The following is a 26,101-nucleotide window of genomic DNA, read 5'->3' on the forward strand; positions in this document are numbered from 1 at the left end:
GGCCATTAATTTTGCATCACTCTCATTGAAAGTGGTTAAAAAAGGGAGAAGCACAACATTCTCTCCCCAACATTGTTCATTACAAGGTCACTTGGCAGGCAATGGGAAAGATTTCTCATGATCCCAAAGAAAGTTGTTTATCCAAGTTGACAGTATTGGGCCAAATAAAGGATGCACAAACTATAGTGTGGATGTGGCATACAGCCCCAAAAGACTTTTTGTGCAGACATCAGTATGGAGGACAGTCCTTGCTGGTTTTAAATTAATTAAAATTGACTGTTGTGCTTCTAAGAAAAGGTTGAGAAGAAGGATGGCATGAAGATATATTAATGGATGAAGTTTAAGAAAATATGATTTTTAATAATTCATTCTGAGTGTGTTACAGTAATTGCATGTAATCCCTAGCTAGTGAGATGTTGAACAGCAAGACTTCATCTAAATTCCAGGTTTCATAATCTGTGTATGAGCATGCCTTGGTAAAACTGAATTTTATTGCTTCTGTAAAACAGAAGCCAAATGAACCCAAACTGACCCATACTGTCCTTGCTGTTATCAGGAAATTCTGCATATGGAATGGGTTCAATTGAATAATAAGATTTGCTTAGTCTGCACTTTCTCAATATTATTAAAAATATGTGAAGTCCTCAATTGACCAAAGTAATGTGGGACAATGGAATAACTGGAATGAGGGTACTTGGATTTTATGGAGTGAGGTTGATGGATACACAGAGGATATTGTCTAGGCTTGTTTATGAATGAAAATGCTAATAAGGATATCAGAAAATATGAATTGATTTAATTTATGTATATGTTGTAATGAAACTAAATTTAGGGAATGATACAGTGGTGAGTTAACATCCAATACAAAAAAATGAAACTTAATGATGTGTACAAACTATCACATAATATTGTTCATTTCATACTAAAATATGTATCATCCAACACAGATTAGAGCCTTACATGGAAAGAGATGCCAGAGGTTCAAGATATTTTTAGAAAAGGCTGAGTAATAGGAGACGTTGGTGCTTATGAGCTTGATTGTTTTTGTGCAGAAACTTTGTTATCCAACTAGGTAACATCTTCAGTGTAGAACTGAGTGGGGTTTGTGTTCTGTTTATATTCAGCTGCTTGTTCTGTAAGTATTGGTGAGGTTGTTGTTTTCTCCTTAGAAGTTACTTGTTTAAATTGTTGATTATTTGTTGAGTTGGTATTCCTCGATTTGGGTATTGTTTACTGCTTGACTGGTTGTATGGTGTTAATCTAGTGTTAAACCCGCCTTATCTGGATACTGATTGCTAGTGAGCAGATATTCTGGTGTTTTTGTTTCTTTGTTAGTTTTTTAATTGTCTCATTTGAATGGTGTGTAAATTTTTACCTCTATATGTCTATCAATGGTTGATTTGTTTGAATGTCTTGTTTCCAGGAATTCCTAGTTTTTTGGATTTAGCTTTGTCTAGATGCTTGCAGTTTCACAGTTAAGTCTGTCCATGTGTTGTGAGATTAAGATGTTTTCATCATGTCTTCTGACTGCTAATTGTTGTTCATGTATGCATTCTGCTAGTCTTCTGCCTGCCTGTCCTACATAGGATGTTTTAAAGAAATAAAATTCACAAAGGGAAAAAAAAAGACACGCTGTTGTTTCTGAATATCCTTATCAGCAGCGAAATTGATGGATAATAGCACTTTTGGAAGACCTGAAGGGCCAGATTATATAGCAGTAGAAATCCATAATCTGGTGATAGTTGTATATTATGCTCCGGTGAATTGTATTAATGAAAACAACTAAAGATAAGTTTAGGGAAAGCTGTGGATTATTCTGCATGAATGTAATGTGGGAAGGGGAAGAATATTAGGCTAGTTTAATGTATGATTGGAAATGAGAGGGGGAAAATATTATTCAAAAATTATTCAAAAATATCAATATCGAGTACCACAGGTATATTTTAGCTTTTTGTCCTTTCTCTTACTCCTTTGAGAGTGCCGCTGCCCAAAATAAATAATAAGATTGTTTTATGAATATCTCTTCAGAAAGATGTTTGATTCTTTTGAATACATGGATTAAATTTAAGCCTGTATGTACACATGACATGGGAATAAGTACACATTTGAAGCATGGTTGACTTGCTAATTTATAATGAAAGGCTGAGGAAATTTGTAACGGCTGTAAAGTGATCAGAACTTCTGTATATGAGACAATCCATTTCTATGGTAGCTCTTAGATCATGGAAGGAAAAGAAAGAAGCAAAAACAAACTAGAGTGAAACTTGTGCCATATTATTGTCTCAACAAAATGAATAGAAAGCAGGTTTGAGAAATGGAAATGTGAAAACTGGTTGGAACAAAGTGAAAAATATTATTTTAAATAGTAAAAGAAGTAAGTGTATCTGTACTAATGAAAAATGGTTAATGAAGTGAAAGTGGTTTTGAACAAGAAAAAGACAAATGTGAAAGAATAATTGCTGCAAAAGCTACAGATGACAGAACAATAATGTATATTAAGAGAAAGAATAGTTGCAAAGAATGTAGTCAAGATGAATAGGGAATGGTCAAGATTAAGAGAGGCAGAGAAAATGCAGAAAAATGTTGATGGAAGTAAAAATAGTTTTGGAAGTGATTGAAAATGGGGAAACGAGGAGCTTCTAGCTGGGTGAATTGAATTAAAAATAAAAGTGATGAAATGATTTGGAAAGAGTATTTTAGAGATTTGTGTGGGAATGATATGTCATAGAAGCAGGATTGAAGTACTATAAATGCTAGGATCCAAGAAAAGAATTGAGGAAAGGATAAAGGATAAAGGCTGTGATAAATTTGAACAAAATGGTAAACCTGCTGGTATAGATGGTGTAATTGGAGAAACAACATCTTTTTTTTACAACAGACTATATGCTGTCAATTTTCTTTTAACTACTGTTTCCACATAAACACCTGCATACATTTTTAACCATTATAAGCAATCTACCAAGAAATGCACCTATTTCCTTTTGTCCACATCACACATCCTTTAACCTCTTTAGTTTTAGTATTTTCGATTCCCTTGTTTGTCACCCCAAAGCCTGCATCCTTCTTAGTTTTTTTTTTTTTTTGCTATGGTCAGAGCACCTATAAGAGCTCCCTTGTTCCTCAATTTTTCAGTAGATGTGTACATTTGTCCCCCTAGGCCAGAGATGGGCAACGTGCAGCTTTGACCTGCAGGTTCAACCCAATTACAGCTGAAAATTTTGGTTCTCTTTTGAGGAGGTTAAGAAACAAATGGATTTCCTTAAGATATTGGTAAATCAGACTTTCATTCCAAAGTGCTACTACTATGTTTCTGGATTCCTTGTTATTACTTTATTGTTACAGAATTTATTATCCAAATTATATTTTACTATCACATCATCACCTGGCCCATATCCTCTGTTGATGCATATTGCAACATTTTCATCCTGCCTTTCCCTCTGGAATTCAGAAAGGTTTATCCTGGATTGAATAGTGACCTCAGCCCTGAGTCTTTTTTTTTTAATCTTGATTTTTAATCTTATAACAATTTTGAATCTAAAGTGTATGGCTACAGTTTGTATGTGTGTGTGTGCCTGCATGCTTCTGAGTCAGTTTTTTGAATTCTGGTGAATTGAGTCAATTTTTTGACTGCTGCACAAGTCCCTGCAGTTTTCTTGGCAAGGTTTTTCAGAAATGGTTTGCCATTACTTCCTTCCCAGGCCACAGAGAGAGTGATTGGCTCATGGTTACTCAGCTGGTTTTGTGCCTTAAGGCCCGGTCTCTCAGTTTGTAGTCTAGTGCCTTAATCACTACAACAAACTGGTTCTCATTATAGTTATTATCTCAGGAAAATGAAGCAAAGCTCGCATGAACATCTTGTTAATAGATATAGCAAGAAGGACATAATTATGAATCCTATTAATGCCCACCAGAATTAAAATCTCGGTGGCATACATGGATCTTGTTGTACCACCATTATAGCAAATTGAGAACTATGACACAATTTAAGCTGGAATTCCATAACTGGCCCCCAATTATTGGGTAATCTTTATGATAGAGTGGAGGATTTAAATTTGGATCTCCTGCCTTCTTGCACATACCCTGGTTCTTATTTGTATGTCAGGAGAGAATCACTATTATTATACAAGTAGTCCTTGATGTATGACCACAACTGAGCCACATTCCCACTGCTAACAAGACAGTTGTTAAGTAAATTTTGCCCCATTTTGTGACCTTTCTTGCTACAATTGATCTTGCTTGTCAGAAAGTTGCAAAAGGTGGATCACATGACTCTGGGAAACTGCATCCACTACACAATTCAGCCAGTTGCCAAGTGTCTGAATTTTGATCACATGATCATGGGGATGCTGCAATGATCATAAGTCACTTTTTCAGTGCCAGTGTAACTTCAGACAGTCAATAAATGAATGGTTGTAAATTGGAGAGGGGGGGGGGCTCAATTATTGAAAGAAAAAATGTATTCAACTCAGTTGAAGTGACAACAGAGTTTTTTTTTTAAAAAAATTCCATATTATAATACTAGTATGCAATATACTTTGCTTATGGATTCAGCTTACATCTGCATATACTTTAGTGACAGAATTTTTCTATAGTGCTCAGTGGCCAAAATGAAAGAACTAAGTACAGTGCTTACTCAATATCCAGCTAAGTACAAAAAGAACTGTCCCTGATCTTATGTAGAGGCATAAAGGAGCATGACAATTGCGTTCCTATAAGATATTGTTATTATGGAAAAAAGAACAATTCCTCTTTATGTCATATTGGCATGTCTTGTTGTGATTCAGTTTCAGATGAATGGGATTGTGAAGCCATAAACACAAATATTGTTTTTTAATTTGTAACCATGTTTGGAAAATGGTAAATGTTGTCCTTAATCTGTATTGTCTCTTAATGAATGTAAGTGTAACGAAATTTGTGCATGTATTATAATAAAATATCACCACTAATGTGATGAAGATTTTGGAAGAGATATGATTTCTGAGAAGGCTTTTCTTGTGTTCAACAGATGTTCTTTTATTTCAGCACACCTTACAATATAAATATATAAAACTTCAAAACCTCATAGATGAATATATTTTAAAGAAAAACAGCAGCATAAACAATAAAAATACAATATCTTGATCCAATGGCATTTTGTTCCATGATGGAAAAAAGCAGAAGTTACTCTCAATGTTGGTTACATCAGTAGCAGCTTGTGCAAAACATGCTCAGTTGCAAGGTTAATAGTATATGGTAGATTTTACAATGCAAGTAGCAATACCAATAGCACTTAGACTTATATACTGCTACACATAGCTTTACAGCCCTTTCTAAGCGGTATACAGAGTCAGCGTATTGCCCCCAATAATCTGGGTCTCATTGTCCTGACCTTGTAAGGATGGAAGGCTGAGTCAACCTTGAACTGGTGAATCAAATTGCTAAACTGCTGGCAGCTAGCAGTCAGCAGAATTAGCCTGCCATATTGCATTCTAACATTGTGCCACCAATGGTGGTGGGATTCAGCCGATTTCGCACCACTTTGCCACAACTGGTAGCTAATTTTTTGTTGCCCAGGCCCAGAATGGACTTCCGGAAGCAGCATCCACACAGAGAACCGGTTGTTCACATATTTGAATCCCACCACTGCCTTAGATACCTTTTCTTGTAGATCTTTCTGTTTCTTTGTTATATTTATCCCTGCCACAACCAATTGACCACATTGGCTTTCTTCTATGAATACTAAGTGTTGGCTTGAGTTAAGTTTAGAAACTAACAGGCAAATGATGTAACTACTTCAACATGAAAATGCTATGGCACTTTTGAGAGATGCTGCTCACTATTTCTCATATTACATTCTGGGTCAACCATAATTTCTGGCCAAACTTGAAGGATCATCTATTATTTCAAGAACATTGTTGTAATCCAGCTTTGAGATTACCAGGGCATGTGTCATTGATACTAGGACTCTCTTACAGATAAAAACTCAACTAGTTTGTCAGTTAAGTAGATAAAATTATTCCAGTGCCTTTTTGTCATAAATGTTACATGGTTCTACAGTACCTGTACTGCATGCAGGTGGACTCTCTAATTACATAACTGTTTTTAAAGTCATTTCATCTGAATATTGAAGAGGAACTCCAAAATTCACCATCTTGTCCACAGGCTTCTTATTCTACATGCAGCCTCTTGGGGCATTGTGAAGTCTTCCAACATGTTCAACTTAGAACTTGTAAAAAGGAAACATGCAGTTTAGCACAATGTGTGAACTGAATCATTATGGTTTGTAAACAATTGTTTATAGCTTACTATGTTACACAAACTCTGTTAATTATTTACTTATTCATTATATTAACATGCTGCTGTTATACTGTATATGTAATATGATGGAATAATCTGAAAATATACCCATTGGGTCTTGAAGGTGTAAAGGGGATCTGGAAAGGGAATGTTTTGAAATGGAGGAGCATATGGATTGAAATAATAAATACCTTTGGTGAGATGCAGTAATGTTGATGTGTTGCAATTTTAGTAGTAACAGAGGAACAGATAGAGACAAAAGAATGAGTGAGTGATTTACTTTGTTTTATATGCTGTATGCTGGTCTACTCATGGATGGTGAAAGATAGGAGTAATGTACGATTATTCCTTTAAACATTTTTTGAAGCAAGTATTTCACTATCTCAGAATGAAATAAGCACTGTACTAGAATTTAATACTTTTGATAGGATTACAACAGTTCATTAGTCTAAAACCATATAATCTGCAAACTCAGGATCCAAAAAGATCTTGACAAACTTGAACAATGGGCCCTATCCAACAAAATGTGTTTCAGTGTGGAGAAAAGCAAAGTTTTACATTTAGGTAGGAAAAATCAAAGGTACAAGTATAGATTGGGCAAGACTTGGCTTAATTCAGTAACTGTAAGAAGGACTTTGGAGTCCTAGTGGACGATCACTTGACTATGAGTCAGCAATGTGCAGCAGCTGCCAAAAAAGCTAATACAATCCTGGGTTAGTATTGCTTTATAAAACCCTAGTAAGAGCACACCTGGAATACTGCAACCAGTTTTGGTCACCATACTACAAAAAAGATGTTGAGACCTTAGAAAAAGTTCAGATAAGAGCAACTAGGATTATCAAAGATCTGGAGACTAAAACATATGAAAAACGGCTGACAGTGAGGACAATTAACCAGTGGAGTAGTTTGCCCCCAGAAATCATGGGTGTTCCATCACTGGAGATTTTTAAAAAGAGGTTAGACAGTTATTTGTCTGAGATGGCATAAGTTCTCCTGCTTGAGCAGGGGACTGGACTAGAAGGCCTCCAAGATCTCTTTTATCTCTATTTTGTTCTATTCTATTCTACTACTGAGAAAGCTACAGTTTGCTGTGAGGAACTCAATGCTCTGCACTTTTGAATTATGCTTCCTTACAGGATAGATTTAGGGACAATTAATATATGTAAATATACTGTATGTTTTGTTAGCTGATTCACTGTTAAAGTTTCTTCATTTATCAAGCTTGCTTTCCTTCTTTCAAAATGAAGGAATAGGAGTTTCTGTAGTGGTAATATGGATTATATCATTTCAATTTGAAAGTAGGAAGAACATAGTATTTATACATTCTTTTATTTCCCTGCCATTGAGGCACCCTGAGAACCAAAAGGAAGAGTGGATGCAAGAAGATGCAGGGAGCCTAGACTCTTATCTATCAGCCTGCTGTCCATCCACCCATCCACACCTTCTCTCTGCCCAAGAGAAAGATTATAATACAGTCTGCTCTTCCCTGTGCATGTTTCTTATTTGCAGAATTTAGAAAAACATGGTGATCCTGCTTTGATGTAAAAGTGATGCACCGCATTTCGGTGGCTTAGTCCCACACCATTCTGTCATGGCGAAGGCAGTGGCAGTCAGAAAGGAAATCCTTTCTCCAAAGAGACTCATGATGTCTTCAAGGCCATTCAACATCCTTTAAAACATTAAAATCACTTAAATCTTTTTTTTTTATAAAAAAAGTTTTTATTTTTTTCATTTATCAATTACATAAACAAAAAAGAAAAAATTTCACATTTGACAAAATAAAATAAATACACATAGGTATTGCTTGCCCACCCCCCCCAAACTGCATCCACCCTCTCTAACACTCTCCCTTACTTCCCTCCTCTTTCTCACCTCCCCTCACCTCTCTCTCCCCTCCCCCTCTCCTCTCACCATCCTACTTCCTCCCTAACCTTTCTCCTCCACTCTCATCCCTCTTCGGATACAGTGCCAGGAAATGCCCAAGCAACATCTCTCTCATAAGTTGTCCCATCTATTATCTTACTTTAATCCTATTGTCTAACCTACTTACCCACCCACCCCCAACGCCCTCCCCCCTCCCCAGAACTATAACCCTCAGTTAAATGAATAATTTTGTACAATTATTAGATTTAATTCCCTGTTTTATTGCTCTTGTGTAACAATAACTCATGTTACTGATTTTATTTTCTCTCTCATGTTTAATGACATAGTCACTGTGTTGTTAAGAAAAAAACCCCAATGCTTGCTCTAGTTAGTGTGTTATTCTTTTGTAAATTCTTTTCAAAAACGTAGTGCTATTTGACTATTTTGGCATTTTTAGACTTAAAACTAATTTGCAATTTCACAGAACCTCTTTTTTGAACATTAGGGCTATGCTGGCTTTTTATCACCCTTTTTATACTTCACCAATTCTCCAAAAGTTTTTTTTAAAGATCACATTTGATATGTCTGGGATCACTTCTGCCAGCTTCTTCAACACCCTGGGATATAATTTATCTGACCTTGAGGCTTGAATTCATTTAAGGTAGTTATTGTCTTTATTACTTATTATACTTTTATTAGTCTTGAGCTGTGTTCCACCCTTTCTTTAATCGTGTTTGAAAAGCTTCCCTCCCTCTTTTCAAAGAAGACAATTTCAGAGTATTAAGCTGCTCTCTGTTTTCCCCATTTCCCATGATTACTTACCCACCTTTCCGCACAGGAAAGCAGTAATCTTTTTGATGCTTTTTTATTTTGAAGATACCAACAAAATCCCCTTTTATTATATTTTGCATTCTTTGCCAGGCTCATGCTGGTTTGAGATTCAGCTTTTCTAACTTCTTCCCTACAGATTGAAGCTATCAGTCTGTAATCATACTTAGTTATTAGCTTTTTTCAATTTTTATTCATCTTTTTGCTTCTCAAGTTATCAGTGAGCTTGCTATTCACTGATAGACTTTTTTTAAAAAAAATCCTTCCTTCCTTCCTCCCTCCCTCTCTCCCTCCCTCCCTCCCTCGATCAACTTACTAAAACCTGCCTGTCTAAATAAACATTTCTTTCTTTATTTATTTAAAACATTCATACAGGCACCTAAATTTACACCAAACTCTGGGTGGCTGCCAATCCACACGAGTGATTTCTCTCTTGGTTATCCTGAGTTCCAATGTGACATGGCTGCTTTTTTTTAAAATGCCTTCTACCTTCAATCTACCAACCAATTTTTCTGGGTTAATCAGGATAAGAACCAGAATAGCAGATCCCACTTGTTTGTTTTATTACCTAAAAAATAAAATTATTAGCAAGACAGGAACTCATTCCTACATGAGTTATTCTGAAAAAAAAATTGAAATCTCGTATTATCATTGTAACTTGCCCTCTTGAGAACTTGATGAACTGATTTAGAACAGCATCATCCACATCTGCCTTAGTAGATTGTCTGTATGAAGCTCCTACAATGGTATCATTTGGAGTTTTTCATCCCTTTAATCTTTGCCAAGTGCTTTTAACAGAACTCAGTGTTTAAGATTATTATTATTATTATCAATCATCGCACAGTCAGCCAGATGTTCAGACTGGATTTGGCATTTTGTCTACCTATCGAGTCCTTACCCAGGACCTGGGATAGGCAGATGTGGATGTTTGATGGTATTACAGATATCGTCGCAGGATGGAAGCAGTTCCTAATAAGGCCGCCTTTTGCAATTGACTAATAGCGAATTTGTCAATGCCAATGGTGTTCAAGTGGTGCTCCAGTTGTTTTGGGATTGCACCCAAGGAGCCTATGACTATTGGTACTACCCTTGCTTGCTTTTGCCACAGTCTTTCTATTTCTATTTGTAGGTCTTTGTATTTTGTTATCTTCTCCAGTTCTTTCTCTTCTATTCTGCTGTCTCCAGGCACTGCCACGTCCACTATCCAGACTTTTTTGTCTTTCTTATCGACAATTGTTAAGTCTGGGGTGTTATGTTGCAGGTGCTTGTCTGTTTGAATTCTGAAGTCCCAGAGCAGTTTAATTTTATCATTTTCTATGACTTTCTCTATTTTATGATCCCACCAGTTTTTGCTTACAGGCAAATGATATTTTTTGTAGATCTTCCAATGCACCATTGTCACTGCCGCTGCTTGTAATCAGTCTGTGCAATCTTCTTGCAACAGCTTACCAAGTGGTCCACTATTTCTTCAGCTTCTTTGCATAGGCGGCACTTACTGTCTGTTGCTGTCTTCTCAATTTTGACTTTGTATGCATTTGTCCTTAAGGCTTGGTCTTGTGCAGCCAGAATTAGTCCCTCGGTCTCTTTCTTCAATTTTCCTGCTCTTAGCCATTGCCAGGTTTTATTATTATCTGCTTTCCCAGCTATTTTTTTCATGTATTGGCCATGTAGTGCTTTGTCTTCCCATGCCTCTATTCTGTTCTTCATTTGGTCTTTCTTGTAGGCTAGTTTGGTCTCTCCAGTAGTTAGTAAGGCTTCCTGATATACTAATTTCAGTGCATCTTCATCATTGTTCTTCAGATATTCTTCCAAAACCATTTTTTCTTCTTCAACCATCTGATGTACTTGTAGCATTCCACGCCCACCTATTTGCCTTGGTAGATAAAGTCTATCAATGTCACTGCGTGGATGAAGGGCATGATTCATTGTCATTATTTTTCTGGTCTGCCTATCCATTGCTTTTAGTTCTGCTTGAGTCCAGTCCACTATTCCAGCTGTGTACCTAATGACTGGGATTGCCCAGGTGTTGATTGCCTTTATGGTATTTCCTCCATTGAGTTTGGATTTAAGATCTTCTTCACTCTCTTGATGTATTCACCTCTAATCTTTTTCTTGACTTCAGTGTGCTTGATGTTGTCAGCTTGAAGGATACCCAAGTATTTGTAGTACTCTTCCTCATCCAGACTCTTAATGTTATTTTCGTGGGGCATCTTGATTCCTTCAGTTTTCACTATTTTTCCTTGTTTGATAGTAAGTGTGGCACATTTGTCCAAGCCAAACTCCATTACAATATCTTGGCTATATATACGGACAGTGTTGAGCAGCGATTCTATTTCAGATGATGTTTTTCCATACAGCTTCAGATCATCCATGTAAAGGAGGTGGGATAGTCTGGCAGATGTTTTTGATGTTTGATAGCCATGTCCTGAGTTATTCAGTATTGTTGACAGAGGAAACAGTGCAATAACAAATAGTAATGGTGATAATGAATCTCCTTGAAATATTCCTCTCTTGATATTAACCTCTCCCAGCCTCTCACCATTGATCTGCAACTGTGTCTTCCATTGTGCCATCGATCTTTGCACAAATTTTCTGATGTTTCTACTGACTCCTGTTATTTCTAGGCACTTTATTATCCAATCATGTGGCAGAGAGTCAAATGCCTTTTTGTAGTCAATCCATGCCACATTCAGGTTGGTCTTCCTTCTCTTGCAGTTTTCCAAGATCATTTTGTCTATTAGGAGTTGATCTTTTGTTCCTCTGCTATTGGGGCGGTTTCCTTTCTGCTCAGGTGGAAAGAGATTGTTTTCAACTAGATGCTGTTGTACTGCATCAGCTACCACACCAGTTAGTAATTTGAAAGTTGTTGGTAAGCAGGTAATTGGCCTGTAGTTATCCTGGTGTTGCCCCTTTTGCTGGATTTTTCATTATTAGGTAGGTTTTCCCAGTTGTTAGCCACTTTTCAATTTCTCCTCCTTGTAGTATATTGTTGAACTGCTTGGCAATGAGTGGGTGTATAACAGTTAGATGTTTCAACCAAAACCCATGCAGTTCATCTTCACCTGGTGCTGACCAATTTTTGATTTTCTTTGCTCTTTTTTCTACCATTTTTGTTGTTATTACTAGTTCTTTCATTTCAACTTCTGTTTTATTTGCATCCACCTCTTTTAACCAAGCCGCATCCTTGTTGTATTTCTTTGGGTTATCCCATATCTGCTTCCAGAACTGCACTGTTTCTTCCTTGTCAGGTACTGACTGATTCCTTGCAGTTTCTCCATTGATGGATTGGTAGAAACGTTTCTGATTGGATTGAAATTGGAGGTTCTGCCTATAGTTTGCAATTCGAGCTTCATATCTACTGATTTTCCTGGCTATAGCTGTTATTTGTTGCTTTATTATTTCCAGTGCTTCCTTGATCTTCCTTGTTTCTAAGTGGTATTTCTTGATTAGGTATTCTTTGGTCTTCTTGTTCTTCAGCTTCTTTTCTTTCATCTGTTCTAGCTTGCTTGCATGTGATCTTAACTTGCTGATCTTATTTTCTAGTCTAACCTTCCATTTTTGTGGTGCACTGTTTGTTTGTTTTTCTTTTTTGTTGATTTTACATCCCAGGTATTCTGTTATAACTGCAGCTGTGCTGTACATTAGTTGGTTTGTTTCTTGCAGTGAATTGGTGCTTATACTTGCTATTGCAGTATTTGCATCTTTTAATGCTTGTGCTAGCTGTTTCTTTGGAACAAGCTTCAATGCAGGCAGCCTTATTCTGTTGTTTTTGTGCTGTTCTAGATGCTCAATTATTCTTTGTTTCAATTATTTTATTTCTTTAGTTAGAGGGTTTTGTTCTTCCTGAGGTAGAGGTGCCTGGTTTCCAAATGAGAACAGTTGTATATCTCTGCTAGATTCCTTCACTGCCAACTCCCCCTGGTTTGCCTCTACATTCTGAATTACTTCTTGTAAGGCTTTGATTTGTTTGCCCTGGGTAAACCTTTGCAGTTCGTCCAATTTTGTTTCTGTAAATACTTTATTTCGTGTTATAAATCGGCGTTGATCTGCTAGTCTCTGTTTTGTTATTTCTGATTCTGGATGTTGTTCTTTCCAGAATTGGTGCATTCGTTTTAGATATCCTCTTCTTGTTGGACTTGATCTGTAGTAACAGATCATTATTTCTTTGTTTTCACTCACTGTGTATCTGCGACGGGTAAACATCTTTTCTTCCAGTAGTTCTGCAGCTGCTGGCCCTGGTTGCTCAGCCAACAGTCCTGAGTCCTGTAACCCATTTTTCACCAGATATCCAGGAACTCCGATATCTAGCGCGGACCTTGTTAACCCGGGTGACGTCCGAGCCGGTATGGCATTCTGCAATTTACGTCTCACCATATTTTTTATGAGAGAGACACTCTTTGTCTGACTCCTCTGATGAGACCTGTCCAGTATGGTTGAACCTCTGGCATAGCTCTCCTCAGAGTATTATTATTATTATTTTATAATGTATAAAATGCTATGCCTTCATTTCCATTGGGTATGTTTATTTTGAATATTTCAAGTATAACTACTACCACAGCTTTCCATAGTAATTATCAGGTAACATTTACTTTCCATGTTAGGACTTCCTCTTGTGCATTGATGTTCAAACTGTAGAAGCTGGGAGTGTAAGGCCATACTTGTTTCCATATTTGTTGTGAGTTGGAGCTTTCCAAATATTCTTTTCTTTTCTCATACTTTTTCTAGTCTTAAATGCAACCATATTCTTAACACCCAGCACTTATTCAGCTTTGTGCCTCTGTTGGTTAATCATAGTTCAATAAAAACCAAATTTAAAAATCATGGATTTTCTCCTGGTTCATCCACATTTTCTAGCCATTTGCCTCCAGGTACTTACTATTCTCATTGGGATGCCTTCTTGAACCTTGGAGTCCTCTTCCTCTCCATCTAGATAACTTCCTGTGTCTGGTTCTCTTTGAAGATCTCTTTCTGCTTGTCTTTATAGAAACTTCTCTGTGAGAAAGCTTTGTATTCTTCACCATCCCTAATGAGTCCTAAAGAAGAAAACTTGGCTTCCAGACTTCCGGTTTTGCGTGGTAGCGACTGGTCATGGGCTGGAGATTCTCCGCACCCCCATGGCTAATTTCACCCTGTCTGGGGACCCTAAATGAGTCTGAGTCGCCCCAGAGAGGCAACAAAGAAAGAAGGGTGCTCCAGCAATTCTGGAACGGCCGTGACTGTTCTGTTTGACTTGGGGAAAGCCTTCTAACCCAACAGGAGAAAGGCTGGCCGTATTGCATTGACCAGCCCTAGCTAGTAGCAGCCGAAGTCCAAAAGCACTAATCAGCACAACTGTGAACAGCGTGCTTAAAACAGGGCGAGGAATTCAATCTTCTCTTCTCTATTCTATTCTATTCCCCAAGAAGCAAAATACCTCTGAAAGGGAGGGAGGGGGATTTCCGCCCCACCCTTATACTAATGGAAGCAGTGAATTAATCTTTTTATGGAGGATCAAAATATATGGAAGTGAAATGAATATAAAACCTGAAATTTAAAATTTAAATCTGGATAAATCTAAAATTGTTTGAACGGTTAAGACTCTCATTTTAAAGATAATTGTTTATTTTGGAAATTGAAAAACAAATAGTTGCTGGCACCTACTGGTGGATGAAGACTATGACAGCTATGACTTTAATATAAGACTTGGCAATTTGGGAAAAGCTAATCTGTGTTTGTGACCTTCAAATTTTTAACAACAAAGAATAGCTGTGACAAAAAAAGACAATAATCTTGGCTGCAGACAGAGAATTATAAATTCAGGGAAAAAAATCTTTTTTGAACTATTTGAATTACAAATATTTATTTAATTGGGACTCTAAAGCTATTTGAAGAGACAAGATAGTAAGAGGAAAACTCAAATTCTTGGCCACCATGGATCAGAGACATATAGAAAGAACATATCAAGAAAAATAAATACTTCACAGGAGGAGATATATAGTATACTGCAATTAATTCAAACAACAATGACTTTAAACTACAAAGAAATCCAAAATAATATAAATCAATCTATTTCTAAATTAACTCTACAACAAAAAAATTCCCTGAAAACAACAACAGAGAAGGAGCAGATAAAACAGATAAATGGAAATAGAGTTGACAATAGAGACTTAAAGATGAAACTTAACAAAACAAGGAAACATGATTTAACCCTAGTGGAAAAAAATTTACAAGAATAATTTATTCCTTAAGACTATAAAATAAATCTGACGATAAGAAAACAGATTGGATAAAATGGACTGTAGAGATGTCAGGAACATTGGAGAGAAAGGAAATGATAAGAGAAGTGGAGAGAAAGAAAAAGAAAAAGATTTTCAACAAACATGGAAAGGCAGAAGTCCCATACAAAGACACTTCACCTGATTTACTTTTTATATCTACAGCAATGTTTATCAACATACAGAAAACTTTTTGATTCAGCAAAATACATTGATTAAGAAAGATACTGGGCAAAGGAAAAAGACTAAAGTGGAAACCAAGAAAATAGAAGATTGGACTTACCAGGGAGAATACTTAAAAAAGAAACATTTGTTTGAATATGGTTAAAGAAATAGAAACGTTTTTGAATATATGTGTTATTCTAAGAGGGATGAATTCCCTAATTAATATAGTATGTTTTTTTCCTTTTTTGTTTTCTTTCTTGATATGAGTAATATAAAAAAGTTGACTTAGATCAGGGATGTCAAACTGCCGGCCCACGGGCCAGATGCATCACACAGAAGCTGCGCCCACCCCATTGCCGGCAATGGCAAAACAGTCCTGATACATCACGCAATGTCACGTGATGTTGAAAGTTTGACATGTCTGACTTACATAAAGGAAATGTTTTAGATACTTAAATGTGATTGAATTTAAAAAAATTATAATGAATAAAAATGTTTTGAATAAGAGTTAAATGATTAGATAACTAGATGTATTAAACTGAATGTTTAAAGATTAAACATATTTTTAATTGTGGTTAAAAAGAATAAGAAGTTTAGGAAATAAACATATATTAGCTTAGGAGGGATATATAATTTAAGTAGTATGTTATTTTTTATGTTTCTTTACTCTTGTTCTCCTTTCTTTTCTTTTCTTTTCTTTTCATTGTTTTATCTATTCCTTAAGAAATGTAAAAGTGTGAGATGGTTCATGTGGACAAATAGAGTTAAATTTTTAAATGTAATTAATTTTTGAGAAAATCTTAACCAGTAAGAATACCTAGAATTTGGTGGGAGAAACAAATTAAAATAAGGACTGTAACAGGATCTATGATAAGGCAACCAGAATGATTGGATAGAAAAGAAATATTATATTGATGTGATTATTATTTTTAGGAATATTGGGAAAAATATATATTTAATTGTTATCTATCAAAACAGTAAGAACTGTATTAACTCAATGTTTGTAAAAGAGGATATTTTGGTAAAAGAGGAAATCAACTAAAATCATTATGTGGATTATGGATTATAGAAATCAATTGTTAATTATTGTTTTACAAATGTAACCCAGACAACACACTGTTCACCAATTATTAAGTGATTTATGTTTTTAAAAAAATCAATAAAATATATTACAAAAAAAGAAAACTTGGCTTCCAGTCTTTTCATCTTATTTTCCAGCAAAGAGACAAACCCGTCGCTGCCAGTGTAATTAGTATCCTGTTCCTGTAGGAAGACACGTGTAACTCCCACATCATGATTGCTCCCTCAGGGTTACCTTATTTCTCTCTCCATTTCTCTTCCTTATAAAATTTGATGTTCTTGTTAGTTATTCTGTTCACTTTCTCTAGTTGTGAATTTTCAGATTTCTAAAAAATGGTGGATGAGACTGAATTATAGTACCAAGCTATTTCAGATAATTGAAATAAAAATACCCAGATTTCTTGAATAGAAATGGACAAACCCATCTGCTTTCCTTTCTCTCTTAATTTTTCTTTTAACTCTCAAGTCATTTCTATCCCATTTATGAAGAATTATATTATCTGAGGGGAAAATGACCTTCTGGATGATCATAGGAAGTTATCTGGAGAATTTCATATCACAAAAAAGGCACAGGCAAAGTTTTTGGGTTTGGCAGAAGGTTAAAGGCAGATATGAGTCACAAGGAAAACTTCTCCAATTCTCATTCTTAAGCCCTTTCTCCAAGCCTGAAAAAATTAAATCCCAGTATAATAACTGGAAATTTGTGGCCACATTTTCCAAATATAATGTCAAAATATTGAGAGGCTGCTGAGCACTTGACCCTGATTATAAGGTGATAGGACAACTAGGATCTGTTATAGATCCTGGCAAATTGTGTAGATGTGCAAATTGCTGAAAATACTGCCTAGTTCATGGTCTGCCTTAGCAAATATTAACTAGTCTTTTATCTGCTATGAAAAAAATGTTAGATTCTTTGGTAGATGATGGTTTTGAATTTATTACAAACATCTCACAATGTATACAATGTAATCTGCATTAATGTAAATCAGTCTACTTTATCGTTGTCTTCAGTTTTTGCCATGTACATTTCTATGTTACCTACATTTGAAATGCAAATTATTCCTCCCCCAAGAGCTCTTTTTAAATATAACTGCTTCTGTTTGAACCCAACTGCCAGTAAGACTTCCTGGTTCTGCTCACCACTGCCAACCTATTGAATTTAGAGGGTTGTTTTTTGTTTCAGTGTTTTAGGAGCAAAGTAAAAGGAACACTGATGAATGTTAATGCTAATATTCACATCAGAACTTGTTGCTAGAATTCTTTTATGCCTCTGACTGATGGTCCATCATCTCCAATGCTTTCTGTTCTCAGCCTTTTGAGGTAGGCCAGGTTAGGAAACAGACTCTTTCTCCTGACTGGAATGCTACTTTGAGTATTGGCTCTAATAAGAGAATCTTGAAAGCCTGACTATGTTTTCCTTCCCTTCCCTCTTATTCTCCCTGGAATTAAAGCAGAGCCTGTCTGAGCTTCTTTTTTTAAGGTTTTCTTTGTTTCTCAGATATAAAACATCTTTTTTAAATTGTTGCCATGTAGTTTCTCCAAGATTATCTCTGTGGTTCTCCACAGCTAGAAGATAAAATTTAAACTTGCTTGCCACGAGGGGAGCAGAGGTGGAGTCAGGAATTAAACTGTGTTGTTAATTTGCAGCCTTACTAATAAAGGAGATGGACGTTCTTATTTGTGATGATAGAATACCTTCAAGAAGCCCACACACAAGTTTGTGATTCCATTATGCATGTACGATTGAATAACTCTGAGAACCTCTTTGTTTTTCTGAGGAAAACCTTAGACAAATCCTCCTAATCCCATTTGTAGAACACTCAGTGTAAAGGTTTAGCTTCATCAAAGTATCACGATTCACTACAGGAGATTCTTTGTGCTTTCAACACTGCCAGTATTCAACTTCACAGATAAAAAGCCTTTCCCATAGCTCATGCTTTCCATTATATTCTAGCTTGAGTATGTTAATTAAAAAAGAGGAAAGCTGGTCCTTTATCATACAGTGAAAAAAAAGACTGCTTACAGAGGTCCAACAGGAATAGTCTATTTCAATTTAGCTGTCAAGCTTTTCTGATGATTCTAAACTGCATTGCTCATGTGAGATTGGTGATAGTGAATCCTTTGGGCTCACCGTTCAAAGACTTGAAAAATACCTAAATTGATGCTGCTGGGGTGTCCACCATTCCCTCAAACAATAGAGAAACAATTATTTACATATTCATTTATGACTACTGAACACATTTGTTGTTCTCACGAATGCAAGAATGGATTTTGCATCTGATCGTGTGCTCATTTTGGAAATGATGGTTGTAGATATCCTCTGTGTTTGCACCTTGAAAATGAGTTTTTTCTATCCCAGATACCATATTTATTGATGGGTTTTCTTTAGAACTTAGAGATAAGTGATTTCTGTCAATAACACTTTTACTGACTGTCTGTCAGCTTTATAGTCTTAATTACCTCTTTACTGAAGAATGATAATAAAGTTATCTACAGAGAACTACAGAGAAAAGGAAATTTGATTGAGGAAGAATCTTCCTGCCTTGACAGCTGAAAGTATATAGATACAGGGAAAATATTATAATAAGGGCTCACAATTTTTTTATCCCCTATCAGTTTTAAATATTTTAATCTGAATCCCAATTTAAGATGTTTTCTTTTGTTTTCTTTTAGGTCCTTCCTTCCTTCCTTCCTTCCTTCCTTCCTTCCTTCCTTCCTTCCTTCCTTCCTTCCTTCCTTCCTTCCTTCCTTCCTTCCTTCCTTCCTTCCTTTTAAAAAGAGCTTTGAGCATTTTCAATTTATTTCATTTTCAGGTTGCATTCTCTATTTCCTAAGCCAGTCAGGGAAAAAGTCAAGTAATGCACCACCAAGATAGATGAATAGTCAGAAGCCTGCCCGTCAAATCATCCAGTGCAGAGGGTATCCAGCAAGACAACTGGAGAAGCTTTGTTAAGAATCCCATATGCTGAACAGCAAGGAAACTGTTCAGGCACTGGTAGAATTAGAATTCTAGTTTGTTACTGATTCCAGTTCGGCTTTGAAATAAAAAGGGAGAAATATGAATTCCAAGAGGCAGAGCATTAAAGTATGTGGCTTGCCTCAAAATTACACTGCAAGAGAAGAAACTTCACCAACAGTTTCCTTCAGACTGTTCTTTTTAATCGCCCTGAATGCATAGGTTTTAATTGACTTGTTCAGAGCTGAAAAATCGGTGGCACAATTTCTCATGATTTGGACATTGGAAAAAATAATATAAGACCAATAATGTGGTTAATATAGTTTATATATAAAAAGAGGCTAGTGAGAAAATCCTACACACCACACTCATTTGCATTATTGCTTCACAAAATTGGTTTGCAAAAACAGAAATGTAGAGAGATATAGCAAATGTAATTGGTGTAAAATAACTCTGGATGTTATATCAGGACCAACCTACTAGCTTGAGAGCCACAACACTGAAGACCAAAGTTTCCAGTTGAACAAAAATTAATAAAATGAAGATCATTACAGCATGCTACCATAAATGCATACATGCATGTATGCATGCATACAGTACATACATACATTCTGTTGCAATACAGGGCTACAGGCAACATTCTAGCCTCACTGCCATAGTAGTTCTGTACCTCCAGAAAAGCCCCACTCATCAACTGTATTCAATTTCGACAACTGTGCAACCTCTTTTCCTCTGTCACTGCCCCCAGGATCAAGCCAAGAAACCACAGCTGCAATAGAATCCTGATTCCCATGTGTCCACCATCTTATAGCCCCAGGGAAGATCTCTATCGCATTGACCTGTCCTTCCCAAGTACTGTTGCTGACTATAGTAAGTAGTGTGCACTAGACTGAGTTATATTCTGCTTTCCTTCACTGATCCTAAACCTTATTTTTTTGGTTTCACTACTTCTTACTCCGTTTCTGCACTCTACACCATGCTAGTTACCCCAAAAGAATATATCTTTGCTATGTTAGGTTAAGAAGTAGGATGTGTATAAAAGATGACACTAAAACATGGGTATTCATTTGATATATGAGAAGGTAACTATTATTATAAAAATATCTTGTTTATGCTTGAACACATTTGCCTGTCTATAGGATGTTGTTGAACTATTAGTTTAATTCTGAATGCTGGAATTTCCCCGATCCCTGTTTTCTGCTTATCAAAAGTGTTTGCTTATGAGCACCACTTATATCTCCCAACAGATGTATAGTTCGGTATTGCAGATTGATTTCAGCTTCTAAAGTGTTTGACTAATTAAAATATTCAGGTCAGCTACAAAAAGAAGGGTAACTTCACTCCCCCCCATCTTTGGAAGAAACGGCAGCACAAAGTAAATAATTAAGTGAGGGTCTTATTTTCTTTATTAAAATATTTTCCCCCAAAACATTGTACATCAGTACAGGTTTATCCAATCTGGTACATGTTAGTTGTCCTCATGTAGAAATCATGTCATTTCCTACAAATGTGCTGAGTGGATGTGATGGGAACTGGAATACAAGATGGATACTCTAATATTCTAGGAGGCATCTCTATTCTTGTCCCAGGTTGGGCAGTGAATGCAAGTTATCTTCAGGGGAAGAGAACATTTGCAAGAGAAGGACATTGCTACACTTGAGTTAAAATGCTTATTTATTTGGGTAAATGTTAAATTATTATGATGATGATAATATGAAGCTGACTGAAATTAACTGAGAATTCAGGGAATTATAACCGTTGTATATTTAGAATAGCCCTACTTGGAAAGGCTGGTGCAAAGGATAAAAATTGAAGAATTTGTGGTTCTGACTAAGGTCTAAGTATCTACGCTGGCAGAGATAATTTCTGCCTCACAGAAATCCAATCTTAAATTTAGATTGGAAGACATGCATATTTTGTATTGTTTCTTTTTTAATTTTTATTTTGCAAATGCCATTACAGAAGCTTAAAATACTTTTGCAAATTTGGAAACTTCTTGAAAGTAACAGTCCTAACATATTTCAAGAACACCAATTTGGGGAAAGTTACTTTGGACATTCTATTACCTGTACTAGAAAAAAATTTCAAGTACGGTAAGCAGATCCCACTTGGTTCTAAGCACACTGAATGTCTCAATCATGTGAGTCAGGCTCTATCATGTGACTCTTTTTTTTTCAGTCAGCTACCCACTACTGTGAATAATTAAACAATCAGATACTGCCTCTGTTATTGAGCTGTGGTAACAAGGAAGATGCATTCATGCACTTTGGAGTACATGTAGGATGTCAAGGTAATTAGCCGTATCAACAAAGACATTTTTTGAGCACAACAAAATTGGGCAGGACATATCAAAGACAGCTACATAAAAATCTCTGACATTGCCTTTGACATGAGGAACAACCAGAACATTGCTCTTTTCTGCCTCAGTGGGCTTTCTCTTGCCTTGCATTCTGGATCTTTTCTCCCTAATTGGCAGAATTAAGTTGGAACACCACCTTATCAACCAGCAGGAGGCTACAGTAATTTAGAAACCTACCACATTGCCCAGCAGCTCATAAGTGGAAAGAAGAACTTTCCATTGCTACCAGAAAGCTGATGCTCTTAAGGAAATGTCTCTTGCAATTAATTTGCTATACAGGATTATATTTCTAGTTCCCATGGAATTTACGTCTTTCTGGATTTTGATTTCATCAAAATCAGTATATTGTAAAATACTTTATTCTTCCTAATTTCAAATTATACAATTTAAGAGAAGGAAATTAATTATATTTGCTTTTCACTTACTATGGGAGAGATTCACTAGAAGCAGCAGTGGCTTGAAAAAAACAAAGCAGTAAAATATTTCCTTCCATTATGGGACATCAGTAACTACACTGAAAACCAACCTCCATGTGTCCTAGACAAATTCAGAGTCCCAAAGAAACACAGGTCCCCAGGGAAGTTTGACATTATACTTAAAAAACAAAATTTTCTATATTTAATTAAGCTAATGATTTAACGGAAGTAGCAAGGGATTTTTTTAAATATAGAGCAATCGCTCATAACTGGATATCAGTTATACAGCTTTCTCTGAACTGGTCCCCCTAGTTGCATTGGGATTGCAGTTCTAGAATTTCCAGTACATGCATTTCAGTTGATAATTTGGATTAATGGTTTTTACATTTCAATGCTTCTTTTATTTACCAGCCAACCCAGAATAATTCACAAAGAATAAGAGCATAGGAAGAGACCATCACATTAGTATCAGAAGCTATAAAGTAGCTTTTTACTAATGGAAATGTTCTCACAAAGTGTATACGCATTTTCATTTCAAGGAGTTAACGACATGTAACGAGGACACATAATTGAACTTTCTACTCTTTCTAGCCAACTTTTGGCTTAAAAATAAAAATAAGGAAGGACTTTTTTTGAAGTATTCGATTTTAATAGTAAACATTAGTGAACTGACACCGTAGTTGTGATTATCCAAATTTCAATTCAAGTTCTACTTGTGAAAGCATATAGAAAAGTCAGACTAAAGGGGACGTCATCCCTTGTGGATTATATCCACTGCTCTGCCCTGCTCTAATGCATGATGTGAACACAACAGGTGTTTTATCGTGTTGTGTGCATAAAGTAGAAGTAGATGTTTACTCTTCACAGGAAGAAGAGCATATGAGGAAGCACCCTTATTTTTTCTCATTTGTGCTGTGTTGCATTAAATGCTATATTATGCTGTAGTAATCTCTAGAGAGACATGGTGGGAAAAATGTAAAGCTTGTCCTCTTCCTTCCCCAGTCTTGTGCTCATTTTCGTATGAAGAACTGATCTGACATTTTATAGCCTGAGGCAGAGAAACATACGGTACATTATTTCTGCTGTCGATGGCCTGGCCTCAAAGACCAATACTCTGCTTGGTGATCTGAGGCAGAAAATCCTATGAGCAACTATTTTGCTCACAAAAAGTTACTGATATTCTGATGTTCTCAGCATATGCACCAGTGATTACCTTAACTATCATTTATTCAGTTTTCCCATTGTTAGGTTGACAATACATGCTGAACTGTAAATTAACAAAGAGGATAGTTTATATAAAACGGGTTCCTAACCTCTGGTCTGCAGCTTGGTGTCAAGCCATAGCCTGTTGGAAACTGAGCTGCACAAGCGGTGTGTGAGTGTGCAAAGCTGCATTTGTGCAAATGGCATGTATGCAAAGCCATCCCCTGACACACCCCCGTTGCCGGCGCTGGTCTGCAGACCTGGAAAGATTGGGGATCGCTGATAAAGAATGCTTGTATAAAATTGTTTTGGTTAAATAATTTATTGATTTGTTAGACTTATATAGTGCCTTTCCTCCGTGTATTGCTTTATCCTACTCTTCCAACTGTCTGACATGCACACAAATCCCTTTCCTATGACAAATAGCTATTAACTATGCAAATATAAATAAATGAAAAAGCAAACAAAATTCATCTGAGAACTATCCCAGAATTTTGGAGGATAAGAGCTGTCTGAGTCCTGTCTTTCAAAAAAGCATCTTTAGTCTTTTCCCACCAGCCCCTTTGAAACATTATTGTTCATCGCAACAGCTCAGCTTCTCTTTACTGCCTCTTTAGATTGCAATAATGTGCAGTAAAACAGCATGAAATTAAATTTCTTGCTAATTGTACCAAACTGGCAGTGCAGAAGAAGATAATGGGTAGTAAAAAAAAAAAAAGCCAAATGCAGCATTGATTTTCAGAACAAACAGCATACAAAGTTTTCAGCTACCATTTGCATCATTCTGTTGCCACTAGAGTGGATTCCTTTTGCTAGTAATACACTATTTAATTTCCGGAAAACCTGCTAGACATTAGTGAACCCTGAATGTATCATAGCACTGGATTAAGAGAAACTACAGTGATTTGCTCTTTTGGGGGGCACAGGTAGGCAACCCGTAGCTTGCATAACAGATGGTTCCCTCACCTGCTCTGTGATCTATGGAGTTCTAAGAAGTCTACCCACTTTTCCCAGAGCTAAGCTACTAGACAACATGGAACAGATGGCTCTTTTGTCAATACTAATGGCAGCTTGGAAATAAAGATCTTGAGTGAGATGACAGAGAAAGAGGAGATTGACTCTTTTCTCTCTGGTCATCTACTTGACAATTGGTGTTAATGGAAGCAGAGAAGTAGCAATCTGTAGGAATTGGCCTGGACAAGAGATAATTTCTTCTTCTGATGATAATTCTTTTCAGGATTGTTGCTTTTTTTACTATAAGTAATGGAGAACCAGCATTTTAGAGAGGGATATGGATGCTTGTGTTTGAAATAGCAAGAAAAAGGTACGGATGCTTGGGTTTACACTTCATACCAAATTAAAATTCTGTTTGTGGATTTGATTTGGGCATACTATATGAATGTATTGTATCTTATTCAAGAGTAATTTATTCAGTGTAACTGGTGTGGAATCCCAGCCTCTTGGGATTCTGGGGATTGTACAGCACACTAAACCCAAACTAACCATACCAGTAGTTCACAAAATATACTGACTAAAATGTAATTGAATAGTTAGTGCCTTTGTTTATGTAAACACAGAATGCCCTCAATTGATTCATTTATTTATTAAATATATTTCTATTCCACTGTGTTGAAAGAAAAATCTTAATAATAATGATAAAGTTGGAAGGGACCTTGGAGGTCATCTAGTCCAACCCCCTGCTCAGGCAGGAAACCCTATACCATTTTGGACAAATGGCTGTCTAGTTTCTTCTTAAAAACTTCCAGTGTTGGAGCATTTACCGCTTCTGCAGGCAGGTTGTTCCACTGGTTAATTGTTCTAACTGTCAGAAAGTTTCTCCTTAGTTCTAGGCTGCTTCTCTCTTTAGTTAGTTTCCACCCATTGCTTCTTGTCCTGCCTTCAGGCGCTTTGGAAAATAGCTTGACTCCTTCTTCTTTGTGGCAGCCCCTGAGATATTGGAACACTGCTATCATGTCCCCCCTCGTCCTTCTCTTCGTTAAACTAGACATACCCAATTCCAGTAACCGTTCCTTATATGTTTTAGCATCCAGTCCCCTAATCATCTTTGTTCCTCTTCTCTGTACTCTTTCTAGAGTCTCAACATCTTTTTTACATCGTGGTGACCAAAACTGGATGCAGTATTCCAAGTGTGGCCTTACCAAGGCATTGTAAAGTGGTATTAATACGTCACGTGATCTTGATTCTATCCCTGTGTTAATGCAGCCTAGCACTGTGTTGGCTTTTTGGGCAGCTGCAGCACACTGCTGGCTCATATTTAAATGATTGTCCACTAGGACTTCATCAAAGTCCAGTCCAAGCTGGGAATAATCAAAATAGAGACTGCTTTAGAAAGAATGTTGTAGTTTATTGAAGAGGAGGGCCAGACAGAAAGATGGCTCTGGGAAAGCTGACCACATGTAGTAGGGAGTGGTGGGTTTTTATAGCTTCTTGAGCTTTTGTTTGGAGTTGTTCCTGTGGCATGAACTTTGACCTGAGTCTGAGTATGCCTTTCTGGTATTCTGTTGGTGGTGGGTTAATCCTATTATGTCCCAAAGGTCATATCCTGCTTCCCTGGGGCTGTGGCTGATGACTATGTCCTGTGTTAGATTTTTTGGTGTGAGGGATTGCTGATTCTAGGGATCTTTGTCTTTCTAATCCCAGCTTCCTGGCTTCAATCTTTCTGACCAACTTATCACATCTG

At 36.5% G+C, this 26,101-nt stretch overlaps 1 protein-coding gene across 5 annotated transcripts in view; it reads left to right on the top strand.

Annotated features, from left to right (window-relative positions):
* Nucleotides 1-26,101, top strand: part of PDE4D (phosphodiesterase 4D) — a 693,804-nt gene that overhangs the window by 67,849 nt on the left and 599,854 nt on the right. Inside the window, exon 1 of one of the 5 annotated variants that reach the window (XM_039320066.1) lies at nucleotides 19,971-20,292. The exons of the other annotated variants lie outside the window; for them this stretch is intronic. The gene's annotated coding sequence lies outside the window, so the exon portion shown is untranslated. Of the gene's footprint in view, nucleotides 1-19,970; nucleotides 20,293-26,101 lie in introns of those variants that run through there. 5 annotated transcript variants of the gene reach the window in all.

The sequence above is a fragment of the Crotalus tigris genome, unplaced genomic scaffold (genome assembly GCF_016545835.1).
Source record: "Crotalus tigris isolate CLP2741 ecotype Arizona unplaced genomic scaffold, ASM1654583v1 scf7180000017604.1628558, whole genome shotgun sequence".
Classification (NCBI taxonomy): domain Eukaryota; kingdom Metazoa; phylum Chordata; class Lepidosauria; order Squamata; family Viperidae; genus Crotalus; species Crotalus tigris.